Raw genomic sequence first — 22,479 nt, 5'->3', positions numbered from 1 at the left:
CATTTCATAATTCTTGGAAATATGCAAGGGCAGGAGACAAGGAGCAAAGAGACAGGGAGAGGGAGGGGAAAAGGGTGAATGACCTGTCACCATGACTTGACTTGCTCTTTCTACTGGTAAATTGAATCTTTAGTCTATGGTTTAGTATCTTCATCTAATTAGTTTGTTGGATTTTTTTTCTTCTTATACAATAAACAATGTTAGATGTCCCTGATTTCTAATACAGTACTCTCCGCGTAACCGGGTATCGCTTAAACGGGTACTCCGTTTAATTGGGTAGAAATGTCAAAGTCAGTTCCAATGCACATTAAAATTACCTGATAATCGGGTTGCCTCTCCGCATAAATGGGTAAATAATTTTCTTCTAATCTACTTTCTACCCAAATTTTATCACAGATATAACACTTTAAAAAATCATGAATGTCAAATTTTCTACGTAAGCGAGGAGTCTATAGTCAAACCACAAAGTTTTATGAAGACATATTTGTTCATAAAAAGAGTGTAAATTATTGCTCCTGACTGAGTAAGTGTAAGGTATGTATAATGTGCCGTGCAAGCACGCGTGTTAAGCATACAGTGCAGGTGTTCGGTGCAGTGTACAATGCATGTTGTACATACACATTGTGTGTGTCAAATGTGAATGAGACGTGTTCTTCTGTTAATCGGGTACTCCGCTTAATCGGGTAAGAAACGCTCTGCCCGAGCCTACCCGATTATGCGGAGAGTACTGTATCGAATTTCAAAATGTGGTGGAGGATGGATGTCATTAGACAACGCTTTTCACATTCATTAAAGTCTTTCATAGGAAGAATAGTACCAGTTTTGTGAGAATTTATTGAATTCCTGTTTAGATGCTGTAACTTTCATAACTATACACATCATGGTTGCACTTTAAAAATGTTTCTTAAAACATTGTATCTTGTGAAATGTTCAGTTGATGAAAAACAGAGGCACAAGAATATATACATGTAAAACTTACAGCTACTTCCCCCAAGAGTTTACCCATAGGCCTTTGTTTACAGTGCAGGGCTGGGCCGAGCCCAGCCTCAGTTGCGATACTCAGCCCAGGCTTTTAACTCAAACCTATCAATATATTGTCGTAGTGGCGCTCTGCTTGTAAACAAAACGATTATTTGGGAGCGCGCCAGTCACAATTTGGTACCGCATTTGGCCCAGTTTGTGTTTACAGTGAGAAAAGGCCAGGCCAAGCCCGGGCTTAGCCCCGGCCGAGACTACCTGTTTTAGAGCTTGGCCATGTGCACAGCTGTTTTTGGTACTGCATTTGGCCTTTTGAGCATTTACAGTGAAAGGAAGTCCGGGCTCAGCCAGGCCTTTTCACTCACTGTAAGCGGGTTCTTAGTAACTTCAAAGTTTGTGAAGGACTCTACTGGTCTAGTCTGCAAGCTTCAGCCTGTTTTATTTAGAAATTGTAAAAAACCCAAACAAACAAAAGCAAAAAAGAACTTTATGAACCCCCTCAGAATTGAGCCAGACTTGTCTGAGGAAGATCTCTTAAAATGTAAGCTGAAGCTTGTGGACAAAACATAAACTAGCATCACGTACCAAAGACATAGCCCAGGTCATCTTTAGGTGTAGATCTGAGAGATGTAGTGATGAATTAGTCCTCACTCGGAACAAGGAGCAAAGTATAACTATGGAGAATTAGTCAGGCAGTAGCACACACCAGTAAATTGGTCTCTCCTGCAATGATCAACTAGATAGGAAAGCACAAATACATGTAGTTTGCAGTCAGTGTCCGTGATATATTTTCACCTTTCACTCTGTAGTTAATTTCCCCACCTATCAGTTGTGACAGGTAGTGCACTGTATCAAATCAAGTGTCCTTTTCCCCAGTACATGTAGTCATATGCATTGTGTAATGTAATATTGACAAGATATGCAAGTGAAGTAAAAAAAAAAAAAAAAAAAAAAAAAAAAAATCTTCATCTGAATGTTATGTATAATACAGGGTAATAAGAATTATGATGTAATTTATTATTTTGTAATGTACAACCTGAAGTTTTATTTTTATAAAGCATTTATTGACATTCATGAGAATAATAAGGCAGCAAGGTCTCTACTTTTCATACTTTCACTGATAAAGTGTTCAAGATATGACTGACAGGAAATTAATAAAGCATTTACATGATTATGAATTTTGTGCTTGGCTGTTGAGTGTGTGTTTTCATTGTGGGTGAAGTTTTTGTGTAACTTTGTGTTTCCTGTTTGTAAGTACACAATCCCTGTATGCATCCACCCACCTCTTTGTCAAGTTATCTGTTCCTCCCTGTGATTAGTATTTTGTTACAAGCAATAACATTGAACTGCATTACAAAGTAACACAAACATAGCATGGACATACTGCAATATCATAAAGAAATGTGCAGTAATTACGGCAGTATGATGTAATATGCTTCTAGAATTAGCAATACTCAATTGTTACTCAGTGATGTATTGCTGTATGTGCTTGAAGATATTATAACAGGGTAGGGTACAAATTGTATCACCATAGTTGCCATGTCCTCCCAGAGAAGTAAAATTGTCAGCCAAATATTGTGTAAAGTGTATGTTAGGAAATTAATGCTCTTCATGCTCACATAAACTTTAGTTGACCTTTTATCTTCATCAATGTTCCTTCCTTCTCTCCAATCTTTTTATTTTTATGCCTCCGCCACGAAGTGGTGCTGGAGGCATTATGTTTTTGGGTTGTCCGTCCGTCCGTCCGTCCGTCCGTCCGTCCGTCCTTCCGTCCGTCCGTAATGAATTTTGTGGACAGGGTAACTATCAAAACCTTTTGAGGTATCCTAATGAAACTTGGCATGTATGTGTATCAGGGGGTGAAGTTGTGCCTATCAACTTTTGGGTGCACATGCTCAAGGTCAAAAGGTCAAGGTCAAATGCTTAAAATTTCACTATTTCCCCCATATCTATGCAATACCTGAAGATATTTTCTTGAAACTTAGTGTATACATGTATTACCCAATTAAGATTCTCTGGTGAAAGTTTGGGGTCATGAGGTCAAAAGGTCAAAGGTCAAAAGGTCAAGTAAAATAGTAAAATTTCACTTTTTTCTCTGTATCTTGGAAATTGTTCAAGGTATCTTTATGGAACAAAGTATATATGCATGTACTGACTGGCAGTGGTTATCTAGGGAATTTGGGGTTCATTTGGTCAAAGGTCAGGGGTCAAAGGTCAAGGGCAATACTTCAAAATTTTACTATTTTCCTTGTATTTATGCAATGCCAGCAGGATTATTTTTTTCTTAAAACTTGATGTATGCATGTATAACCCACTAGAGATTGTCTGGGATTTTTTATACCCCCGCCAAACGAAGTTTGAAGGGGGTATATAGGAATCAGCGGACGGTCGGGCGGTCGGTCGGGCGGTCGGGCGGTCGGGCGGTCGGTCCGTTGCAAATCTTGCGTCGCGAACTACTTCCTCAGTTTTCAACCGATTCCCATAAAACTTGGCACAGATGTGTGCCTTGGGTTGTAGATGTGCAAGACGTATTTTTTGACAGTACCCAAAAGTACGTTGCCATGGTAACGGCATATTATGGGCAAAAATGGGTACAAATCTTTCGTCGCGAACTCCTCCCACAGTTTTTGATCAATTTTTATGAAATTAGGTACAGATGTTCATCTGAATATGTTAATGTGCAAGACACATATTTCCGCAGTGGCAAAAAGTGCGTTGCCATGGTAACGGCATGTTATTGGTAAAATATAGGGCAAAATGCTTCATGGCAAAACTGCTTCATCAGTGTTCTTCCAATTCTCATGGAATTCATATTGGATGTTTGTCTTAGGATATAGGTTAGCATGACACATTTCTTGACAGTGACAAAAAGTATGTTGCCATGGTAACAGCTCACATATTATGAGCCAAAATGATGGAAAATTTTGTGTTGCAAACTACTTCCTCAGTTTTTGCCCAATTTCCATGAAACTTGGTACAGATGTGTGCCTTTGGTTGTAGATGTGCAAGACGCATTTTTCGACAGTACCCGAAAGTATGTTGCCATGGTAACGGCATATTAATGGCAGAAGATCAAGGAAAGATCTTGCGGATTTAACTACTTCCTCAGTTTTTTGACCAAAGCTTATGAAATGTTGTTTTGACCAAAGCTTATGAAATGTTGTTTGGCGGGGGTATAACCAGTCGCTGTAGCAACATTTCTAGTTTTTTTTTGCCAAGAAGGTCAAAGGTCAAAAGGTCAAAGATCAAGTGAAAGTGCTGAACTTACTTCTTTCTCCATATCTCGGAAGTGGCTCAAGTTATCTTTAAACTTAGTACATATGTATGTATGTTCTGCCTGACATTGATTCTCTTATGAATCAAAGGCCAGATGAAAATGATAACAATTAACTGTTCAATACAGAAATTGCACTTTTTCTCCATACCTTGACAATTACTCAAGTGCGTAAACTTATGAAAGGGTCAAAGTCGAAGTTAAAGTTCTTAAATCCCCGAATACATGCTCTCCTATTCATCCAATTAAACATAGGTCAAGGAAGGTGAACATTCGATACATTTGTGACAAACATGTCATTTTAATATTTTGCCAATTTTGTGAAAATGTAATCACACATTGTCCACATGTACTATAGACCTATTAGGAGAATCATGCATTACGGCGGAGGCATACCAGTCGCCATAGCGACATTTCTAGTTTTCAGCCTGAGTTCATATTTCAACAGAGTTTCAAAAAGAATACACTTACCTGCTGACGACACAATATTAAAAACATGATTTCTTTGATACCATTTTATGTTGATCTGAGTGAAATAGGGGAGTCTCTGTATAGCAATGCTTGCAAATTGTTCAGAACTCGGACTGTTTTTCCCTGGATGCTCTGCTCACCAAGCTTTCATAATTACACTGTATTTGACCTTGCTATTTAATACTACTGTGGGTTATTCACCAATCTACCGGTACACATACCTGCTTTCTTACTTCTCCAATCAGCACAAACGCCCAGAACTAACCATTACTGAACAAGGATAATGCTAAATCCTTTTAATTCCTGTTGCATCAACTTTAGCCTTCACATGATTTGTTTAAGGATATAGTGTGTATGTCTGAATGGGTTGTGAAGTGTGCAATGAAGATGTGAGGGATTGACTTGATGCTTCTGAAACAGCTTTGATAGTTGCAGTTGATACCTTGGATGTGTTACTGTTAAGTGCAAGAGAATCACTAGATGCAGGTGGTATTGCAGTGACCACTGAGGCAATTCCCCTTATGAGCCAATTTTTTTCCCATTGTTGTGCTTGAACAATATACTCTTTGCAAATAAATGCTTGTATCAGTTTGGACCTTTTAGCTTATGTTCACATTACGGGAAGAATGTTTGAATGCAATTTGAGTTGGGTAAGAATTCCAGTTGTACACCCCATCCCCCACCCCCCCAAAAGTAAATAAATAAATAGATAAACAGATCTACATATCAATTCATGACTCAAAATAACATTTGAAACCATGCATATTGTTCATTATGTCAAAAAAGTTAAAAACATAGGATCTTGCAGTGGCAGATCCAAGAGGGGTGCACAGGGTGCACCGCCCCCTTTAATTTTTCTAAAAATAAAAGAAATTTTTGAAAAATGAAAGGGGGTGCATGCGCCCCCTCCCTCCCTAAAATTGTATTGAAGCCTTTTTTTTTTTCCTTCTTCTTTTTTTGCTTGTCAGGCGATGAAACCCAGAAGTGGGCACGAGAAACAGAAAAAAATGCATGGGAGCCTTTTTTTTTCCTTGTCAGCTGATTAAACCCGGAAGTGGCACCAGAGATATTTTTTGCTCCCCAACCCCTTTACAGAATTCCTTGATCTCCCCCTGTCTTGTGACATGCAAACATATCTGAGGTGCAATTGTATAGTTCTGGGGTGAATTTAACCAGTAGAAGTGCCAAACAAGCACCAATAGTCTAATAGTTTATGCCCCAGTTCCCCATCTCAACTTCAGTCGAGAGGAGATGAATATCAGTCTGCCAAGTGGGCTAATGGAATCTCTCCAGAGGCAGATGCAGCTGCCATTCAGGGTCAACTACCAGAAATATCAGATTTGGTGGCTCAGGCAGTCAGTGCCTATTTCCGTACAACAAAAGCATATAATATGAGGTCCAAATGGGATGATGATTGGCCAGAAGTATTTCCCTTATGTAGTTTATTGAAAATCAGCCCGACAAAGTTGAATGCCAGTTATTCAATTCCGGCCACTACTATGATTGGGCAAAAGTGAACCCTTTTTGTCATCCTTTGTCTTTTGACTACAGACAAGACATGATTATAGTAAGTTATGTAACCCATGCAGGCATACAGTCTGATTGGCTTGAAGTAGGTCCTCTTTTATAAACATTCATGTTATTTGTCTTATTGTAGGGATCGAGGAGAGAATATACTGATTTACTGAGCTCAGGTCCTTTCCCCATAACTTTCCCTTTATAAGAATAATGTATAACTTAGTGGTTGCTGATGATTGATTAGGCTCATTTTTACTGTAACTTTGTATCGGTATTCACTCTGGGAAATGTGCCATATAAAAGAGATAGAATTGTGAATCTCCCCCGATGGCGAAGATGAGGAGAAAGCTTGTGTGAAGCTGAGGATATCTCAATATAGGTATACAATGAAAGAACCTTCACAATAAACCCAGCAGGAGAGTTATCAACATTACTTTCAATGTAGCTTACCGGTAATGATGGCGAGCATTTAAGTAACTGTGTAAGTGACAAAGCAAGTGTCACAGGTCTATGCTATATTCCAGAGTCCTATAAGGGTTGAGTTAGGGTTAGGATTATTTGCAATACAAAATAGGTTGGTACCGGTCCATAAGTTCTGGAGTCATAGGGTTTGGGTTAACACAGTACCCCCCCCCCCCAAAAAAAAAAGAAAAGAAAAAAGAAAAAAAAAAGGTCAATTATACAGGGAATACAAAAGAAACTCTTGAGTCTACCCCATGTTCAAGATGACTATATAAGAGTGAAAATCAAACAAAGAGGATGGTAGAAATATCATGAGTCTCAGACAAGTAGAGTTGTACAATTTTGTATGTTCCATGGTAAATTCATATTGGCAGATTTTACTACATTGCAGAGCAGAGGCTGAGGAACATTTCTTCATGTTAGATTCTTAGACAGGAAGAATGTGAGGATGGATTAGGTCCTTTGGAAAATATGGATGATGTGGTTTTATTTTTCCACTATTTTTTGCCATTTATTTTTACCTGAAAAAGTGAAAAGTGAAAGCCCTGTTCCTAATATGCACTATGCCTAATAAGATGAGATAGTCTGTGGTTGATGAAGTGCAAACTATCCTTACCTCTTTAGTATAGGCACAGTAGTATCGCTAATATAGAGGACGTAATTTTCATATATATGAAGAGTTTGTTTGCAAAAACTGATAAGTCCATTATTTGCCAAATGGAGATATGTGTTATTAAAGGTCAAGAAAAATAAACAGAATAATAAGAAACTTTTTGTTTCTTTTGACCGTAACTTCAAAAAATGTACCTTTATATATAGTGACCAATATATCATTTAAAGGGTATTATTTTGTACTTGACAGAGACCGTACTTCAAAATCTTTAAAAATGGACTTATCGGTTTTTGCAAACAAACTCTTTATATATTTTGAGGGCAAATTAGTAAAGAATTTTGAACAGGTCAGAGGAAAGCTTCTACACATTGACTTGCAAGCCCAAGGCGATGACCACCACTGTTCTGTGCAAGCATCTGATATTTTTGTTATCCTTTGCCATATCAACTGAAATATCTAGCATTCTGTTTTTACTTTGACATTATTATTATGAAGTAAACTGGGACATAGAGTGAAGTTTCTCTCAGGTTGCAGTAACTGAAACCATTGGTGAAGTAACTAAGATGACTGCGGGCAAAAAACAGTCCTATGAAGTTAAAAAAACAGTGCCCTCATTAGGCATTTCAAAAAGTGGTGTCATGGATAGCTGATGTACCGGGTAAGTTATGATTTGCTTACTTTTTCTCTTCCATTTTAATTAATGTCACTATGTTCACATTTCTTGACAAACAAACAAAAATGATAATTACAGGGGGCGTGTAACATTTTTAAGGGCGGGGCCATTGGTACTTTTCATCCTTCTCCCCACAGCTAGCGGCCCGCCCCTGAAGTGACCCGATTCCACAAGTGGTTGTACGAAAATCTTCGTTTGCTGCCCTCTCTTGTTCAATATTTCACTATGTCATGGCGAGAGGTCTGTGTCGTACACATCAGGCGCAAGGCGGCGCTTTCTGATGGTGCTCTAGGTGCACGGCGCTCGCCGCCCGCCCACCTGTACCTCATCTCAGTGCCCGTGTGGGCACTGAACATCATGTATAGTTCCACATCTTTACTAGATATCAGAAATATCGTTCATAACCAGATGAGTTTTAGGGCAGATCAGTTTCTGTCTTGTATCATTTACTTTTACCACTGCAGAATTAAATTATTTTACTGTTGTCTTGAGTTTACTACCCTTGCTCCAGCTGCTGCGGGAGTGATAATAACACAGTGTCTCGTGGCGCAACTTTATGGCGCCTATGTCGCCCTGTTCGTCGCAGCTCCCGCATGTTCAGACAGATGTAGATCATGTAAATGTAGTTGCAAACACGAAACGTTCCTGATGGCATTCAATAAATTCTAAGATCGTTATAATATGCCTATCAAACCCATGGTGTCACAATGATTGCGGCTTCATCGATCCTCATGAATTTTGCATGACAATTAAACTGGCTATAATACCATTCATTATATGGCTTCATTTACATCCAGAAATACCCCCCTCCTGGAGACAACTAACATAGTTCCAATTCTTGATGCAACCTAAATGTACAATTGATTTCTCTTTTCGTTTTTGCATTGTAAATTAATGTATATTAATTGTCATCAGACTTTAATGGTAAATTATATTTTTGTCTTTGTATAGGAGAGCAATAGAATATATTTGCAAGTATCGCCGGAGGGAGGGAAATGAGTTGTTAAAATAGCGTACACAATTGACTGGCATAAAGCAAACACGGTTTCACGATCACACACACGCCCAGTTCGGGTCTGCGAGACGTACACACACACAGTGAGAGGGGTGAATGTGCATAGCATGCATAGTACGATCGGAAAACGCATGTACGCACGATCAAGAGAGGTACAAGGTGGGTAGTTATAGCTCGTAAGAGTATGTAATTAATAGATTGCAGGTGTTACTTTGTATACAAAGCGAGAGATCCAAGATTACGACGTTTCGCAAGACATTTCTGGCAGCGAGTTCATCGTTACAAATTCTGTCACGTGTGGATCCCGAACTTACTCAGAAATTGAAGATATCATTCTGGGGACCGTTTGATGAGACCTCAAGCTTGGTAAGAGTTTACTTTGATTTCGGTGGTTTTATCGTAGCTGAATGCAGACACACGGTTGTTGCGGTAACCACGTACGCACATACGTAGCTGGGCTGGGAGAGAGGGGAGAGTGCAGGCCGACAGACGCCCCACTCGCACCGTCAGTGTCCGCTTGTCTCCAATAAATGGTGCGTGCACTTGTTGCGTGTTGGCTAGGCTAGGCTAAGATTTTGGAGGAATGGTTCAAACTGTCCACCTCGAATACTAGTAAGTAACCATTATACTGTAGGCATTCTCTCGACTTATCCTGTCTAAACCATACGAGGTCAAGGGGAACATTAATTTTGCATAACTAGACTAGTCTAGTCTATTTGAGCTGCTTTGAAACACAGCCATTTTTTCATCAATTTCATTTCTCCGGGCACTAGAATTTATTTTGATCAAGAAAAACTGGGCAATAATTCAAATTTAACCTGGAATGGACAATCCCTGCAGCAGCTCATAGAAAGCTAAACCAGGGATGCCAAGTTCAAAAAAATTTTATGAGTGAGATATTCATGACTCGGCATCTCGGCATGCGATTATGCACGCGAGCAAGGGTGTGGGAGGGGTTTTTCCCCCTGTGGCCCGAGTCCCACGGTAGGGAGCTTTTTCAATTTCATCAGCTAGGTGCATACTTAAGTGACTATTTTTTACTTATTGTGAAAGACAAAAGGGAAATATACCTTCATTTGCAACTATTACTTTAATCTTTTGAGCTATACTCATTATTATCTAGGCCCAAGTTGCAGACTTGGCCCGATGCGTGAGAAAAATGGGTGCCATGCGTGATAGCGTGAGATGGATCGTGAGATGGCCCCTAAATGCTTGAGTCTCACGCAGAATACGTGAGACTTGGTAGCTCTGCTAAACTGGGATGGACTGTGCAGTGGTGACACTGGCCAAGGGCAACGGTGCTTTGAAGTGCTTTCAATATTTATTATAAAATGGCTAATGCGTGCAAGTAAAAAGCAAGCTGTCAGGCTTACAGCATGCAACATTTGGACCCTACCATCGGATGATTCGGATGATTGGTAGGGCAGCCTTCTGGAAGGTATTAATAGTAGGTACAGTGACAGCATTATATGGTTGGTGATTTCAGACCCATCGCACACAGTCCGTGGGTAGAAGAAATATTTGTAGGGGTCAATTGTGAATACATATATTCAGGAATACTTGGCCCTATCATGGGTTCGTGGTCGTGCCTTCCTAGAATAAGAGATGGAGGGTGCTGGGCGGCAGTGAGATGTTGACAAGATTCTATTGAACTGTGTGTACATATAATGAATTTACAGAAATGAAAAGACAAGCACAAAGGTGCTGTTGATTCTCTCATTGAATTGTGGAATATGGCTAGAAGTGACACCCTATTATAATGATTGCATCCATGGTCTTCTTCTATATCACATAAATGTGTCTGGTACAGTGGGCCTCTGGCATAATATCTTACCTTGTGCTTGTCAAGTGCCAAGTGTACAGTGGGCAGCTCAAATTCCTCTACAATTTTCTATGTGCAGCTTGACTTTACAGTTATGATCACATTTTGAATTCATCTTATTCATAATGTTTGTTACGTTGCAGACCTAACCCTAGGGCGCTGTAACTAGTATGCTGCGTGTTCGGGTCGGTGCGGTTACCTCAGACCCATTATGTGATAACTATCATCTTGATCAATGTAGCCACCAATTGGTTTTATTGATATTGACACACACAATAAAACTTACAGAAAACAAAGATTTGATGCATCGTCTGCACACTGTAGATTCTCTACATCACGGTTATCGCGCTGCATACATGTGCTGTTGCAAGCTACGCAAGGCGCTGTGTAGTTTCAATCATGCACTATACATGCACTATTACCCTAGCGCATGGTGACATTTTTGCATGTTCTTAAATTTTCAGTTGAACTGTGATTCACGAAATTTGTGAATATTAAAACCCCATGAAAAGAATGTCACACTGGCATTGAGATCAGGGGGTCCTATTCTGCCACTACACAATTTATGCCTTGGTTTATGATGTATTCACATGTAGCTAAACAATGCCATTGCCAAGGCTACTACAGTTTTTTTTTTAATGCCATATATTTTGTGAGTATAATGTTTTGTGAATAGGGACTTGTAAGACAAGTTTGTAAGTGATCAACTTCACAGCAACAAAATGAGAAATAGGTTATTTCTTTTTCAGGAGAAAATTTGATGATTTCCTGCCCTGGAGATATTGTGCATTTTTTATGTTGCAAGAGGTGATATTTTTGGCAAGTTGTGGATTTTGTGTACGTGCAAATTGACTCACCAAACTCACAAAAATTAAAATACCTGAATTGTACAACATACATGTAAACTGTATCCCCCAACATACACACACACACACACACACAATTGTGGCAGAATTCCTTAAATGTTTCATTTGCTGCAGTTAAAAAAAAGAAGAAAAAAAAGTACATTGTATGAGGTCTGTTGATGCCCTGCACAAATCTATTTATGTAAGCAGCCATTGGATTTAGCAAGGAATAATTTTCCTGGTATTGCATTGCAATTTGCTATGCATTTTTACACCACTGCTACGCAGACTAACTTTTGTGTAGCAGTTTTCTTCTATAGAATTGTACAGGATACCATTTGAAATATTGTTCATCAGCTGAAATTGCAAGTTTGTTTGTTTGTTTGGTCTATTTCTGCATTTTCTTTCTCCGAATACAATTGCAAATGAAAACAGAATGATACAGATAACATACAAATCGATACACAAAAAAAATATCATTTGCGTAACAACATCAGTCTGAAGTGACATATGAATCAAAGTAACATATTAAGGCATACTGTATCTATTAACAAAGGAGAAATCAATACAGGGGACCGTCACCATAAGCAGAGCTTGACGTGGATGAGGTCGAATTTGAGTTGGAAAATTATTCCCTGATTTAGTATTTTCATATGATTTGCATTTCTATTTCACACCTTCAGTAATTAGGAGAGTAAGAGTTGTTATAACTTTGTTTTGTAATCAATTCATTTTTATATCATGATTTCTAGTCAGCATTTAAGTACCCTCCCATGTTGCATAATGTGTCTCTAAAGTTACCAACATGGACCATGGGTACTTTGTACATGGATGTGTGTTGTGGGAAATTGAAACATAATCAGGTTGGTGAGAATGTAGAGCCATGTACATACAATGTTTCTATCTGGGGAGCATTGTCAAGTTTATGGGGTAACAACATTATTATTGGGGTCGTGGTACTGCTTCTCCTAGCGGGGTGATTGAGCAAGTACCCCCTTTAAATAACAAACAAACAACCCCTGCTGAATGTGCAGATAAAAGTCTGTCTGAAAAAAAAGGAGTAAAATTTTCTTGGCACAATAATTAGAATTTGATCAAATTGGATGAAAATAAAGAAGATCTGACAATTTGAAGTTTTGCTAATTTTTCAGGAAACATGTCTTGAACATTCAATATGAATATTTGTATATTATGCAAAATAGTGAAGTGATATCATGTCATCCCTTAACTTTGAACATATTTTGTAAATAAATTTTTAAGTTTCCAGTTTTTCATTCAAATGCAATTATACACATTCTCAAATCTTGATATCTAACTGATCATTACAGTAGTTATTCAACCTGGAACAACACCAAGTGTTACATTTTGATAACAGAAACATTTGATTTTGTCCCTTGTTTGTACACGATCAATGGAAAATTGAGTGATTACATCATCAGCTCACTCATTGCATTCATATCAACTGTAACAGAACAGTTCTGTAAAAATTGACTAAATTCACAAATTCATAACTTCCTTAATCTGTGACCAATTTTGATCAAAGATTCACTGTTGTACTCAAAAGATTTACTTTCTTCTCAGACTATGTTATAACTGGACTGGTATTCTTCTATATAAAGAAGAAATCCACCCTAGAATTTTGTCAATTTCCTAAGAAAGATAAAAAAGTTCCTACAGAATAGGGCAAAAATTATCAGGATAAGAAATTTTAAAAAGTTACCACATTTTGAAGTTTCACAATTTTTCGGAAAACACTTCTTGACCAGTTGTTACAAACATTCAAATCAGCAAGTTGATAATGTTGTGCCATCACAATTTTTTATTCATTTCAAGTACAGAAATGACAAAAATCTCATATTTCAGCTGTGTAAATGTCAGAACTTGCCTTCAAACTACCTAAAATGAACAAGAACACATGCTGTAAGTACTGTATATTTTGGTATGGGACTATGCTTTTACCTGTATCATTTTGGTATGTGATTATGTTTTTACCTTTATTAACTCTAAATTTCACATGTAACATACATGAAAAATTGTGAGGGCCTGACATCATCAACTCACTCATATGAATATTCATAAGAAGTGGTCAAGAATGTTTTATGAAAAAAAGAGAAATTTCAATATGTCATAAAATTGTATCTTCCTTATTTCTTGTCCGATTTTGGTCAATTTTGCAACTTTCTGTAGGGAATTTTTTCTCTTTCTTTTAAAGTTTATTTATTTTTGGGTGGATATCCTCTCCAAGATTAGTTTACCCATGGATATTAATGGACTTGATATACGGTGTAGAGATTATAACATGGTATGCATGTGACATCTGTGCATCTATTGACATGCCAAACATGCCCTTTTTAAAGCAAAGGTGGAGACTCAAAGAAAAGCACAGAAATTCAAGGAAAGTGTTTGAATTTCTTACCTCAAATTAGAAAATACTCTGAGCTAGGACAGACAAAATGGCTTGATAATAAATACCCCTCTGACATTAAGTTTGTTTGAGATATTGAGAAGTTTTGCTAAAGAGGATTGTTTGGCCATACTGTGGATACTTTACGTGATGGATATTTAAGAGTTTGAATGTCAGTGTGAAAGGCTTTTCTTGATTAAGTATTCCTAGTGTTGAACTTGAAAAATACTTTACCTTGATTTGATACAGGAGCGCAGAATGTGCAAATAACATTGATAATACATTTGTATATGGCCTTTTTTACGATCAGTGGTGTAACTTTTGTACTCAGAGGGTCAAAATTTCAAACAAAATATTTTTTCATTATTCTGTTTGATTCTTGTTTGAAAGTATTCAAATTTTTGAAAAAATAACATTTCAGACCTTAAAGCTGAAGGGTTATTGGTGTAATTTGAGGAAAACCCTGGCACCTGAAGTAAATTTAAGCAAAATTTTGCTTTCATGAATTGCACCATATTGACAAAACTCTGTATTCAAACTTCACCATGCAAAGTTTATAAGGTTAACAACAATTTATAGTTTGTGAATCAAAACTATTTGGGGGTTGAATATGAAGTGAATTTTTAGAAAAATACATGAGATTTATAAATTTTTGCTAAAAATACCAATTGACATGTAATTTTTAAGATTTTAACTATTTATTGGAGGGCAGGCCAGGTCAAACTCTTACTATAACAAGTCTTCAAGAAGGGCTACCTTCCTATGTAGGTTAAATGAAATTCCAATCATTTCTTTAAAACTTGGATTTTTCACACATGGATATTTCGGAGGTGACAGTTAACATATTAGAATGTTTCGGAGGTGACATTAATATCAACACTCACTTTTTTTGAGAATAAGTGACAATAACACAAAAACTTCTTCTTTTTATCAATGTTTTTAATAATTATAACTTGAGAACAAGAAATTAACTCCTGTTTCAAGCAGATAAACCACACAGAACAAGTGTTTTTTTACACTTCATTAATTAGCATGGGTACCGGTAGTTTTCCTTCCATTTGGACGAAGGATGTGAGCTAAATATTGTAATCTGAAGAAACATGGCATTCCATTTTCTACCTTAACTTGAGATGAAGGTGTGAGATCATTTTAGTAATGTTTCTTTGCTCTCAGAACATTTTATTCCACAACACCAGGGAAGAATCACTTCGTTTCGGAGGTGACATTCAATGTTAACATTGTGTTCAAATATTCATTTACAGTAAGAATATGACGGACATAAGCTAGATATTGTAACCTGAAGAAACATGGCATTCCATTTTCTACCTTAAATTGAAATGAGGGTGTGAGATCATTTTAGTAATGTTTCTTTGCTCTCACAACATTTTGTTCCACAACACAAGGGAAGAATAACTTTGTTTCGGAGGTGACATTCAATGTTAACATTGTGTTCAAGTATTCATATAGTATGTCCCCCCAAAAATTTACAATTAGACTTTTGCATTGATAGCACCCAATATGATTAAATCAGCTAAATTCTACTTTGGGGTCTTAAATTATAACATCTTAGCTCTATTTTGCAGAAAGTCCCAGTCAAATTGGTTAAGTGATCTCAAAGAAATGTGGATTGTTATAAAGGATGTCAGGAGTCTAATTTTTCCAAGTTCAGCACTTGGATGCTCTTGGAACTGCATATTAATGTGTAAACACATGCAGAACTTGGAGGGAAGGGATTCCTCAAAGGCTCTGCTACAAAAATCCTCAATTCTCTTTGACCTCTGAAGCAAATTGAATGGGGTTTTCTGTAAGGTGTGGGCAATGAGTTATAGTTTCAATCCCTCAAATTGTATTTTATATTGAGTAAAATATCTTTAAAGTTATCGCTGCGGAGGGTACCACTGTAACTTTTTGGCGGGAACATACGGTATGAATACCTGAAGCAAAAATTCTTATTTGACTTGTGTATGTTTTTGTTTGCACATAGTTTTATAAATAGATTAATTCAAGAATGTTCATGAATTCTTCATCATCCTTGATAGCCACCATACAAATGTTCTAATACTGGTGAAAGGTGTTTGGTTCATCTGGGATAAATTTTCTATACACCAGATTCATTTAAACTGTTGACATTACTAAAATATAGTTTACGTATCATTCTGAATTGATTGAAAATTACCTGCAAATCATGCATATTTAACAGTCACTTTTGAGAGTAAAAAGTATAAGATAAGAAAAACCATTTTATTGTTTTTGAGGTGACACAACACAGAGACAACCCAACTTCTCAGGTGTTGACTATTTAGTGAACATTCATGTCTTTCCTCATGGCTTTAATTTTCAAATATAAGCTCTTTCTTTCAGTTCTTATTTGTTATTTTGTTTGGTTATTCTCTTTCATGATAATGGATACCAGCTCATATTTTGTTTGAGATTGTAATTCATACTAATCTTTAACAGGTTTTTACAGTTGGGTTAAGAGAACAGTTTGTGTTTCCCAGCTGAAGAGAGCAGCATAATGCTTTTCTGTGAACTTGAGCGGAAAATTTGTTTTGTTACAGTAATTTTCCCCATCAACTTCACAGAAGGTCCCGGACACAAACTGGTCTCAAATAAACCTATAAGGGACCGAAACTGGAAAAGGACAAGTTCACCTCAATAGACATGAGGGTTGAGTAGATACAGCAATATTAATAAAACACATCAGTGAGAGTTTGAGGAAAGTAAAGGCAATCCGTTCCAGAGTTATGGATTTTTAAAGTTTCTGCTCCGTCAAAGCTGAATGAGAAGACTTCTATAGCTTGTGATGTCACATGTGTACAAGGATATAGAGAAAGTATCAAGAAAATTCAACATACTGGTACTGTATTTTCACTTTTCTTGCATAACAAAAGAACACATGACTTCTCTCTTTTGGAAGGCAGAGTAAATAATATTGCCCTAAAATACATCAGTAGCAAGTTGAAGAAATGTGCACTTTTTTTCAAAAAGTAAAGTTTTGTGAAATTCACTTATATTTTCCCTATATCGTTGTATGCATGTGACATCATACACTGTCGTAGTCGTCTCATCCAGCAGTGATTGTGCAGATACAGTATTCATCGCATAATCGGGACAGGTTGGGAGTAGCAAACACGGCCCCTTTAAGCGAGGTGCCCGATTTCGCGATGAGTACTCACCATACACTAACGGCATACGACATGTACATGTAGTGCACACACACACACACACACACACACACACATGCATACTGACGTACTGTACATGTTCATGAATACACAACACGCTACCCCTCGGCGCGACCCTCCAGCTCTCCCTGCATTCTCGCAATGATGTAGAGTAATCGCAACCGGGTTCGATTCTTCTGTCAAACACACGTGTACACGTAATCAATGTCAACTCATAGTCTAGATTCATAAAACGTTACGTATTCGCACATACATTGAACCCTTCTCATCTTTCACGCTCTCCCTCCCACTCTCTCCCCCATTTCACTGAATAAATAACTGTTCATAGCCCATTTCAATCACGTAACTTTTGCCCAGTCACAACTGAGGAAGATTGTGACGTACACACAGATCACAGTGTACAGCTGTATTGAAAGTTGAAACCAAAGACAGTAGATAACAAGATACGAAGGCGCGCGATAACAATGGACTTTTGCCCTCAGAGTGTATGACTGAGATTAAACAACGCACACAGCCTGGGCTGTATGAGCGAGGCATGTTTTTTATTGGATGTGAGTTGAGTAGGAATTGCAAGCGAGCACATGGCTTTGCTTATGTAGGGGAGAAGAATGTTTGCGAAGGCATGTGCTTTGCAATGGCATGGATACTTATACACGGCGCTTTCGTGGCTATGCATGTACATGTACTGGATGGACGGAGGTCAAAACACACCAATCCGAAGCTTGCTTTGTAAGTTTGTTGTAAACGACAACTGATACGGAATCTTTGAAATATTGTTGTGGTATTTTGGTAGATTTTTTGTGTAAAATATTAACAAAATCAAAGATCGCTTGAAGGAAAATTGTCCCGTTTATCAGAGGTCCCCGCCCGATTATCCAGTGAAAATAACGTGCGTTGGAAATGTTTCTGGGAAGCGTATATCATTTAAGCGAGGATCCCGATTATCAGATGCCTGATTATGCGATGAATACTGTACTTAAAAAACCCATAAGTTTTGAATGGATTGTCCAATTTCCCCCAAACTTTCAATGATGTGTTCTACAATGTTGTTGCATTCACTCAATCCACATGTATATGACAGTGGACTTGTCCTTTTTTAAAAGAAACCATTTTCTTTTCCTTGAAATTCCAGTACTTAAAGCCAAATTCTAAGACAAAACATCATTACAAAACAAGGTAAACACCTCATCAAAATTATACTGAAATAGAACTACAAATCTTGTTTTTTGATCTTTCCCTTTCCAGTCCTGGGGACTTGTTCCTCTGTTCACTTTAGTTGTCACATAACTTCAATAATCTTAAAAAATACAATGTCATATACAGTTGGTTCAACTTGGAAAATGTAATAATTATTGTCATATTAAAAATATTAAAAATAATTTTGTTTATGATCACCACATTGTACATGGAAATACAACAACTAAGAATTCAAGAACAAGTTGTTCACCAGCTCTAGGCTTGTGGCCTTTTTGTGGAGTTTGATTATTTGATGATTTTTTTTTTTACATTTTTTTTTTAAAGATTGTGGACTAGGGCATGCATGAACTGCCACATGTATCACTTTGGTATCAAGGGAATTCTGGAGAGCTATGTACTGTATACAAAAGTCACTTCTGTTGTGATGATTTTGTAGATATTAAATGTATTAGAAAATGTTAATAGATAGTGAAAAGGAACTGAAGTCTTGCCTTTCACTATCACATAACAATATGGTGTTAACAAACAGTGTCACCTCCGAAACACAAGAAAAAGCAACCTACATGGAAAGCCGTGATTGGTAAATCTTCACAACTAAATCGCTTGTTGGAAATCAAGCTTCTAAGATGAAAGCATCTATATGTTTACTTAACTAAAGCAGGAGAATTGATCTTGATTACAATATTATATATGCAACAGGGATGGGTGTATTTTGTGCATTCTCATTGTTAAAAAAGTGAAAAAATGTAAATTTGCCCTAAAACGTACAGTCTAGTGATAAAAAAAAGAGTGAGAGTGTTGTAGTTGATTTCTCCACTTTGAGACTTATGTTATTAAGATAAATGAAACCATTGGTGTACATGATATGGTTTCTCTTCAACAGAAATGAACAAAAAATCTTGTTAACAGTGTTTTGTCACCTCCGAAACAGTAATTTTTAGTTTTTATTGGATCTTTTATCAATCTCTAGAAAATTCTCACTTCCTGTTGCCATATTACTATTGTCATCCAAAAGAGATTCCTGTCAATTGGACAGAATCAAACAAAATTGCTTTGTCTTCGAGAAATTATCAAATATATTTATGCTTGTTGTTTCGGAGGTGACAATTGTTTCGGAGGTGACAAGTGTTAACGGAAAATTGTAAATTGCTCTCAAATGAAAACAATAGGCTATATTTCTACTACCTTCCTGCAGAGATAATGTGAGGGGATATGTTACATTTTTGCAAATGTAATGTATAACTGATGTCAAGAATAAAAAAATCAAATACATAAATCTGTTGTCTCGGAGGTGACAGAAATGTTAACGGAAAAGTTACATAAATTTATAAACGCTCACCAAAAAATGATAAGTTATTTGAATTAAATAATTTTTGGATCAAAGTTAAGTCAGATTGATTACTATTCTGTTTTGATGGAAATTAGCAAAGTTGAATTTTATAATTGTGAACAAGAGCCAACTCAAAAGAGGGGTTAATTGTTAACGGAAAATGTCACCTCCGAAACATAAAGTTTGGACAATTTCAGTATTTAAAGAAGACAAAGCAGAACCTGGTAAACATAATAGTTCTTAATGTTGGATACCTGTCTATCACAACAGCAACAAAAATAATGAAAAGGAATAAACAATTTAATTTGCTAGCTCTGACAAAAATACTATGTCAGAGTGAGTACACCAAAAGTGTTGGATTTCAAGCATGTAAGTGCCTGCCACATCTGAAAGAAAAAGAGAGGAAAGTTCATTAAGGTACCCAAGGTAGACACTGTGGGTGGTAAGTTTATGAGAAAAAATAATGCATATCTGTCGGTGTATAAGAAAGTTATACACCAATTAGTGCCAACACTGTGTTTTACACCACTGATTGTAAAAATGGCCATATATGTTTTGATTGTAAAGGTATGAGTAGTGAATAAGGAAAACGACAGAGAGAAAAACACTGCTAAAAGTAAAGTATTTTATGTTCTTTTATACAATAGGAAAATACATTAGTTATTGCTTCTCTTTAAAGCTTGATGTTTATCAATGGCAGACAATGTTATACTTATGGGTGTGTTTCCTTACAGTTAGAAGATATCAAGCTCTGCACATGAAATCTCTCTAGGCCTTGATCCTAATATATGCTAATCACTGACATGCTTGATAGTAGTGTACTCTACAGCCTCTCCTTTGTTTACAATCCCTGTGTACATGTATCATCAGTCTCCTTTCAGTTTTGGGATGTTGACGCCTCCTTGAATAAATATGATGATTTGCCTACCCTGCCAGATACCAAACTCGGGAGACACATTTGTAGTGTACCCTTTTATCACAAAGATCTGATTGGGCACGTCATGTGCTATTGTGTGTAATACATTGTGACATACATACATGTTTTCACAATTGTGACTCTGTGAGCTTTTCTGTAATGTCAGATGTCCATATGGTATTGCTTAATTTGTAAAGCCCACAAATTGACTCTCCCAGGCTCTGTAACTGAACAAATCCAAACAGCTTCAATCAAGTTTTTAGTTTCCCTTTTCTGTTTCTGAGTTCATTGGTATTCTCTGTATGTGATATGCTGCAAGACTCATGAATTTGTATTGCAAATGATTCATAATTTATCTTGTTATAATTCTTTGTTTTCCAGTAAACAGGACACTTTTTGTAAACTGCCATAACAAGTCAAGTTCACTGTAGCTGAGAAGCTGCCTTAATTTGAATAGAACCCAGTGGTTGCAAATATAATTGGTTTAGTATTTTGAATGTGAACACCAAAGCAGACAATGTTACATCATTCCTCAGGTACAGTGTATGACATTCCTTTAGGTCATAGCCATAATATCATTATGTAAAAATCAAATACACACAAACAAATATTCCCTTGGTAGATTTTTATGTGTATCATAACATACTATATAGGACAAAAACTGTTCTGATAGAGAATACTTGTTCTATTGCCTTCCTCTGGTAGAGAGTGTGTTATGGGTTGCCTGACTCATTAATTAGCCAATAAACATTCACTTGTAACAGTAGTCAGGGAGAGAAGCGTTGGTCTAAATTAGAAATGAAGACAGGGTAATGGATAGATACATAGAACTGACTCACTGTGAGTTTCTGAGTGTGTGTAATAGACAGTTCCAGTCGTTCAAGGGCATGGGAATCTTTTGTGCGCACAACAAAGGCAAGCCAAGGCTATATGTGTGTGAGAAAATAGATGTTTTCCTTCTGTGTTTGGATCACGACACAATTTTATTTTTTCTTTACATTTCCTTGTTTGTCTTGTTTTACTCCATGGGAGTGAAGAACAGTTTTTCTTTTGTGTTTCTTCTGGATTGATCCAAGAAACAGTATTCCAGCCATCATACATGATAGTCACATCTCTGTATGAATGTCTTAACCCATTCCCTACAGGAACCTAGTGGCCTGTGTAGTAAGTCTATGGCAATTTCAGAATTCAGTTTGGAACAGGTTAACTTAACAGAAGTTTACTTTGTGTTTTTACTCAAAACAATCGTGAATGATACTGCAAATGTTGACTTTAATTACAATGAAGTAATTCTGACCTTCTTACTATCATACATTGTAAGTACATATGACAGGGATATCTTGGAAATGTTACAATGAAATAATTTTGACCTTCTTACTATCATAATCATATAGACAGGGATATCTTGGAAATGTTAATTTATCTATGAATTCTAATTTCTAGGCTGTGGTCTTGAAGTATGTATAGGTGTGGTACAATGTAAGAAACAGACCTAAGATTCTAGGTCTTTCCAATTTTATGAAACTCTGCATTCTGTGTGAATCACAAAGTCTATTCTTGTACGGACAGAACTAACGAAAGGGGGATTGTTTGTCATCCATGTGAAGATAAATCATAATTATGTTGTGATGGATGTTTTTAAAATCTATCATCCATGGCTAATGTATCAGTGAAGGAAAGTGTATTAAGAAGGGATGTTGATAGTGAGGAGATATCACCATGCACAGTGCTTCAAGGGGATTCTCCTGTCTCAAGACCACTCTGACTCCCATATTC

General features: G+C 36.9%; 1 protein-coding gene across 1 annotated transcript in view; it reads left to right on the top strand.

The window, feature by feature from the left end:
• The first annotated feature begins 9,100 nt into the window (after positions 1-9,100).
• The window catches only part of LOC139718748 (epidermal growth factor receptor kinase substrate 8-like), a 79,892-nt gene continuing 66,513 nt past the window's right edge, over positions 9,101-22,479 (top strand). Inside the window, exon 1 of the mRNA XM_071630212.1 lies at positions 9,101-9,370. The gene's annotated coding sequence lies outside the window, so the exon portion shown is untranslated. The remainder of the gene's footprint in view (positions 9,371-22,479) is intronic.

The sequence above is a fragment of the Diadema antillarum genome, unplaced genomic scaffold (assembly GCF_040938485.1).
Source record: "Diadema antillarum isolate AM-2024a unplaced genomic scaffold, OU_Dant_1.0 scf00000099, whole genome shotgun sequence".
NCBI lineage: Eukaryota > Metazoa > Echinodermata > Echinoidea > Diadematoida > Diadematidae > Diadema > Diadema antillarum.
The sequence above is the reverse complement of the archived record's forward strand: the minus strand, read 5'-3'. Positions and strand labels throughout refer to the sequence as shown.